Source organism: Halictus rubicundus, unplaced genomic scaffold (assembly GCF_050948215.1).
Source record: "Halictus rubicundus isolate RS-2024b unplaced genomic scaffold, iyHalRubi1_principal scaffold0146, whole genome shotgun sequence".
In the NCBI taxonomy this organism is placed as follows: Eukaryota; Metazoa; Arthropoda; class Insecta; order Hymenoptera; family Halictidae; genus Halictus; species Halictus rubicundus.
Window position 1 is genome coordinate 508,180 of NW_027488687.1, and position 8,084 is coordinate 516,263.

Genomic DNA, 8,084 nt, shown 5'->3' on the forward strand with positions numbered 1-8,084 from the left:
TTACTCTATCATATCCTATCCTCTATCCTCTAGTATCATCTATCCTATTCTATCCTCTCACCTATCCTATCCTCTATCCGATCCTCTATATTATCCTATCCTCTATTATTTCCTATCCTCTATCCTATCCTATCCCCTATCCTATCCTATCTCTATCCTATTCTATCCTATCCTCTATCGTATCCTATCCTATACTCTATCCTATCCTATCCTCTATCCTACCCTCTATAACATCCTCTATCCTATCCTATCCTCTATCCTATCCTATCCTCTATACTATCCTATCCTCTATCCTATCCTCTATCCTATCCTATCCTCTATCCTATCCTATCCTCTATCCCATCCTATCCTCTATCATATCCTATCCTCTATCCTACCCTATCCTCTCTCCTATCCTATCCTCTATCCGATCCTCTCTCCTATCCTATCCTCTATTATAACCTATCCTCTATCCTATCCTATCCTCTATCCTATCCTCTCATCTATCCTATCCTACCCTCTTTCCTATCCTATCCTCTATCCTATCCTATCCTCTATCCGATCCTATCCTCTATCCCATCCTATCCTATCCTATCCTATCCTCTATCCTATCCTATCCTCTATCCGATCCTATCCTCTATCCCATCCTATCCTATCCTATCCTATCCTCTATCCTAACCTATCCTCTATCCGATCCTCTATCCTATCCTATCATCTATCCTATTCTATCCTCTATCCTATGCTATCATCTATCCTATCCTATCCTGTATCCTATCCTATCCTCTATCCGATCCTCTATCCTATCCTATCATCTATCCTATTCTATCCTCTATAATATCCTATCCTCTATCCTATCCTATCCTCTATCCTATCCTATCCTCTATCCTATTATATCCTCTATCCAATCCTATCCTCTATCCTATCCTATCCTCTATCCTATCCTATCCTCTATCCTATCCTATCCTGTATACTATCCTATCCTCTACCCTATCCTATCCTCTATAATATCGTTTACTCTATCATATCCTATCCTCTATCCAATCCTATCCTCTATCCTATCCTATCCTCTATCCTATCCTATCCTCTATCCTATCCTATCCTCTATCCCATTATATCCTCTATCCTATCCTATCCTCTAACCTATCCTATCCTCTATCCTATCCTATCCTCTATCCTATCCTATCCTATCCTCTATCCTATCCTATCCTCTATCCTATCCTATCATCTATCCTATCCTCTATCGTATCCTATCCTCCATCCTCTATCCTATCCTATATTCTCTCCTATCGTATCCTCTATCCGATCATCTATCCTATCCTATCCTCTATTATTTCCTATCCTCTATCCTATCCTATCCTCTATCCTATCCTATCCTCTATCCTATCCTATCCTCTATCCTATCCTATCCTCTATCCTATCCTATCCTACCCTCTTTCCAATCCTATCCTCTATCCTATCCTATCCTCTATCCTATCCTATCCTCTCTCCTATCCTATCCTCTATCCGATCCTCTCTTCTATCGTATCATCTATCCTATTCTATCCTCTATCCTATCCTATCCTCTATCCTATCCTCTATCCTATCCTCTATCCTATCCTAGCATCTATTTTATCCTATCCTCTATCCTACCCTATCCTCTATCCTATCCTATCCTCTATCCTATCCTATCATATATCCTATCCTATCCTCTATCCTATCCTATCCTCTATCCCATCCTATACTCTATCCTATCCTATCCTCTATCCTATCCTATCCTCTCTCCTATCCTATCCTCTATCCGAACCTCTCTCCTATCCTATCCTCTATTATAACCTATCCTCTATCCTACCCTATCCTCTATCCTATCCTATCCTCTATCCTATCCTATCATATATCCTATCCTATCCTCTAACCTATCCTATCCTCTATCCTATCCTATCCTCTGTCCTATCCTATCCTATCCTCTATCCTATCCTATCCTCTATCCTATCCTATCATCTATCCTATCCTCTATCGTATCCTATCCTGTATCCTCTATCCTATCCTATATTCTCTCCTATCCTATCCTCTATCCGATCATCTATCCTATCCTATCGTCTATTATTTCCTATCCTCTATCCTATCCTATCCCCTATCCTATCCTATCCTCTATCCTATCCTCTATCCTATCCTCTATCCTATCCTATCCTACCCTCTTTCCAATCCTATCCTCTATCCGATCCTATCCTCTATCCTAACCTATCCTCTATCCTATCCTTTCCTCAATCCTATTATATCCTCTATCCTATCCTATCCTCTATCCCATCCTATCCTCTATCCTATCCTCTATCCTATCCTATCCTCTATCCTATCCTATCCTCTATCCTACCCTCTATACCATCCTCTATCCTATCCTATCCTCTATCGTATCCTCTATCCTATCCTATCCTCTATCCTATCCTCTATCCTATCCAATTACCTATCCTATCCTCTATCCTATCCTATCCTCTATTATAACCTATCCTCTATCCTATCCTACCCTCTTTCCTATCCTACCCTCTTTCCTATCCTATCCTCTATCCTATCCTATCCTCTATACCATCCTCTATCCTATCCTATCCTCTATCGTATCCTCTATCCTATCCTATCCTATCCTCTCTCCTATCCTATCCTCTATCCGAACCTCTCTCCTATCCTATCCTCTATTATAACCTATCCTCTATCCTATCCTACCCTCTTTCCTATCCTATCCTCTATCCTATCCTATCCTCTATCCGATCCTCTATCCTATCCTTTCCTCTATCCTATCCTATCCTCTATCCTATCCTATCCACTATCCTATCCTATCCTCTATCCTATCCTATCCTCTATCCTATCCTATCCTCTATCCCATTATATCCTCTATCCTATCCTATACTCTAACCTATCCTATCCTCTATCCTATCCTATCCTCTATCCTATCCTTTCCTCTATCCTATCCTATCCTCTATCCTATCCTATCCACTATCCTATCCTATCCTCTATCCTATCCTATCCTCTATCCTATCCTATCCTCTATCCTATCCTATCCTCTATCCTATCCTATCATCTATCCTATCCCCTATCCTCTCCTATCCTCTATCCTATCCTCTATCCTATCCTCTATCCTATCCTATCCTACCCTCTTTCCAATCCTATCCTCTATCCTATATTATCCTCTATCCTATCCTATCCTCTCTCCTATCCTATCCTCTATCCGATCCTCTCTCCTATCCTATCATCTATCCTATTCTATCTTCTATCCTATCCTATCCTCTATCCTATCCTCTATCCTATCCTAGCCTCTATTTTATCCTATCCTCTATCCTACCCTATCCTCTATCCTATCCTATCCTCTATCCTATCCTATCATTTATCCTATCCTATCCTCTATCCTAACCTATCCTCTATCCCATCCTATCCTCTATCCTATCCTATCCTCTATCCTATCCTATCCTCTCTCCTATCCTATCCTCTATCCGATCCTCTCTCCTATCCTATCATCTATCCTATTCTATCCTCTATCCTATCATATCCTCTATCCTATCCTCTATCCTATCCTAGCCTCTATTTTATCCTATCCTCTATCCTACCCTATCCTTTATCCTATCCTATCCTCTATCCTATCCTATCATTTATCCTATCCTATCCTCTATCCTAACCTATCCTCTATCCTATCCTATCCTCTATCCTATCCTATCATATATCCTATCCTATCCTCTATCCTATCCTATCCTCTATCCCATCCTATACTCTATCCTATCCTATCCTCTATCCTATCCTATCCTCTCTCCTATCCTATCCTCTATCCGAACCTCTCTCCTATCCTATCCTCTATTATAACCTATCCTCTATCCTACCCTATCCTCTATCCTATCCTATCCTCTATCCTATCCTATCATATATCCTATCCTATCCTCTAACCTATCCTATCCTCTATCCTATCCTATCCTCTGTCCTATCCTATCCTATCCTCTATCCTATCCTATCCTCTATCCTATCCTATCATCTATCCTATCCTCTATCGTATCCTATCCTGTATCCTCTATCCTATCCTATATTCTCTCCTATCCTATCCTCTATCCGATCATCTATCCTATCCTATCGTCTATTATTTCCTATCCTCTATCCTATCCTATCCCCTATCCTATCCTATCCTCTATCCTATCCTCTATCCTATCCTCTATCCTATCCTATCCTACCCTCTTTCCAATCCTATCCTCTATCCGATCCTATCCTCTATCCTAACCTATCCTCTATCCTATCCTTTCCTCAATCCTATTATATCCTCTATCCTATCCTATCCTCTATCCCATCCTATCCTCTATCCTATCCTCTATCCTATCCTATCCTCTATCCTATCCTATCCTCTATCCTACCCTCTATACCATCCTCTATCCTATCCTATCCTCTATCGTATCCTCTATCCTATCCTATCCTCTATCCTATCCTCTATCCTATCCAATTACCTATCCTATCCTCTATCCTATCCTATCCTCTATTATAACCTATCCTCTATCCTATCCTACCCTCTTTCCTATCCTACCCTCTTTCCTATCCTATCCTCTATCCTATCCTATCCTCTATACCATCCTCTATCCTATCCTATCCTCTATCGTATCCTCTATCCTATCCTATCCTATCCTCTCTCCTATCCTATCCTCTATCCGAACCTCTCTCCTATCCTATCCTCTATTATAACCTATCCTCTATCCTATCCTACCCTCTTTCCTATCCTATCCTCTATCCTATCCTATCCTCTATCCGATCCTCTATCCTATCCTTTCCTCTATCCTATCCTATCCTCTATCCTATCCTATCCACTATCCTATCCTATCCTCTATCCTATCCTATCCTCTATCCTATCCTATCCTCTATCCCATTATATCCTCTATCCTATCCTATACTCTAACCTATCCTATCCTCTATCCTATCCTATCCTCTATCCTATCCTTTCCTCTATCCTATCCTATCCTCTATCCTATCCTATCCACTATCCTATCCTATCCTCTATCCTATCCTATCCTCTATCCTATCCTATCCTCTATCCTATCCTATCCTCTATCCTATCCTATCATCTATCCTATCCCCTATCCTCTCCTATCCTCTATCCTATCCTCTATCCTATCCTCTATCCTATCCTATCCTACCCTCTTTCCAATCCTATCCTCTATCCTATATTATCCTCTATCCTATCCTATCCTCTCTCCTATCCTATCCTCTATCCGATCCTCTCTCCTATCCTATCATCTATCCTATTCTATCTTCTATCCTATCCTATCCTCTATCCTATCCTCTATCCTATCCTAGCCTCTATTTTATCCTATCCTCTATCCTACCCTATCCTCTATCCTATCCTATCCTCTATCCTATCCTATCATTTATCCTATCCTATCCTCTATCCTAACCTATCCTCTATCCCATCCTATCCTCTATCCTATCCTATCCTCTATCCTATCCTATCCTCTCTCCTATCCTATCCTCTATCCGATCCTCTCTCCTATCCTATCATCTATCCTATTCTATCCTCTATCCTATCATATCCTCTATCCTATCCTCTATCCTATCCTAGCCTCTATTTTATCCTATCCTCTATCCTACCCTATCCTTTATCCTATCCTATCCTCTATCCTATCCTATCATTTATCCTATCCTATCCTCTATCCTAACCTATCCTCTATCCCATCCTATCCTCTATCCTATCCTATCCTCTATCCTATCCTATCCTCTCTCCTATCCTATCCTCTATCCGATCCTCTCTCCTATCCTATCATCTATCCTATTCTATCCTCTATCCTATCATATCCTCTATCCTATCCTCTATCCTATCCTAGCCTCTATTTTATCCTATCCTCTATCCTACCCTATCCTTTATCCTATCCTATCCTCTATCCTATCCTATCATATATCCTATCCTATCCTCTATCCTATCCTATCCTCTATCCCATCCTATCCTCTATCCTATCCTATCCTCTATCCTATCCTATCCTCTCTCCTATCCTATCCTCTATCCGATCCTCTCTCCTATCCTATCATCTATCCTATTCTATCCTCTATCCTATCCTATCCTCTATCCTATCCTCTATCCTATCCTAGCCTCTATTTTATCCTATCCTCTATCCTACCCTATCCTCTATCCTATCCTATATTCTCTCCTATCCTATCCTCTATCCTATCATCTATCCTATTCTATCCTCTATCCTATCCTATCCTCTATCCTATCCTCTATCCTATCCTAGCCTCTATTTTATCCTATCCTCTATCCTACCCTATCCTCTATCCGATCCTATCCTCTATCCTAACCTATCCTCTATCCTATCCTTTCCTCAATCCTATTATATCCTCTATCCTATCCTATCCTCTATCCCATCCTATCCTCTATCCTATCCTCTATCCTATCCTATCCTCTATCCTATACTATTGTCTATCGTATCCTATCCTATACTCTATCCTATCCTATCCTCTATCCTATACTATTGTCTATCGTATCCTATCCTATACTCTATCCTATCCTATCCTCTATCCTACCCTCTATACCATCCTCTATCCTATCCTATCCTCTATCGTATCCTCTATCCTATCCTATCCTCTATCCTATCCTCTATCCTATCCAATTACCTATCCTATCCTCTATCCTATCCTATCCTCTATTATAACCTATCCTCTATCCTATCCTACCCTCTTTCCTATCCTACCCTCTTTCCTATCCTATCCTCTATCCTATCCTATCCTCTATACCATCCTCTATCCTATCCTATCCTCTATCGTATCCACTATCCTATCCTATCCTCTATCCTATCCTATCCTCTATCCTATCCTATCCTCTATCCTATCCTATCCTCTATCCCATTATATCCTCTATCCTATCCAATCCTCTATCCTATCCTATCCTCTATCCTATCCTACCCTCCATCCGATCCTCTATCCTATCCTATCATCTATCCTATTCTATCCTCTATCCTATGCTATCCTCTATCCTATCCTCTATCCTATCCTCTATCCGATCCTCTATATTATCCTATCCTCTATTATTTCCTATCCTCTATCCTATCCTATCCCCTATCCTATCCTATCTCTATCCTATTCTATCCTATCCTCTATCGTATCCTATCCTATACTCTATCCTATCCTATCCTCTATCCTACCCTCTATAACATCCTCTATCCTATCCTATCCTCTATCCTATCCTATCCTCTATACTATCCTATCCTCTATCCTATCCTCTATCCTATCCTATCCTCTATCCTATCCTATCCTCTATCCCATCCTATCCTCTATCATATCCTATCCTCTATCCTACCCTATCCTCTCTCCTATCCTATCCTCTATCCGATCCTCTCTCCTATCCTATCCTCTATTATAACCTATCCTCTATCCTATCCTATCCTCTATCCTATCCTCTCATCTATCCTATCCTACCCTCTTTCCTATCCTATCCTCTATCCTATCCTATCCTCTATCCGATCCTATCCTCTATCCCATCCTATCCTATCCTATCCTATCCTCTATCCTATCCTATACTCTATCGTATCCTCTATCCTATAATATCCTCTATCCTATCCTACCCTCCATCCGATCCTCTATCCTATCCTATCCTCTTTCCTATCCTATCCTCTATCCTATCCTATCCTCTATCCTATCCTATCCTCTATCCTATCCTATCCTCTATCCGAACCTCTCTCCTATCCTATCCTCTATTATAACCTATTCTCTATCCTATCCTACCCTCTTTCCTATCCTATCCTCTATCCTATCCTATCCTCTATCCGATCCTCTATCCTATCCTTTCCTCTATCCTATCCTATCCTCTATCCTATCCTATCCAGTATCCTATCCTATCCTCTATCCTATCCTATCCTCTATCCCATTATATCCTCTATCCTATCCTATCCTCGAACCTATCCTATCCTCTATCCTATCCTATCCTCTATCCTATCCTATCCTCTATCCTATCCTATCCTCTATCCTATACTATTATCTATCGTATCCTATCCTATACTCTATCCTATCCTATCCTCTATCCTACCCTCTATACCATCCTCTATCCTATCCTATCCTCTATCGTATCCTCTATCCTATCCTATCCTCTATCCTATCCTCTATCCTATCCAATTACCTATCCTATCCTC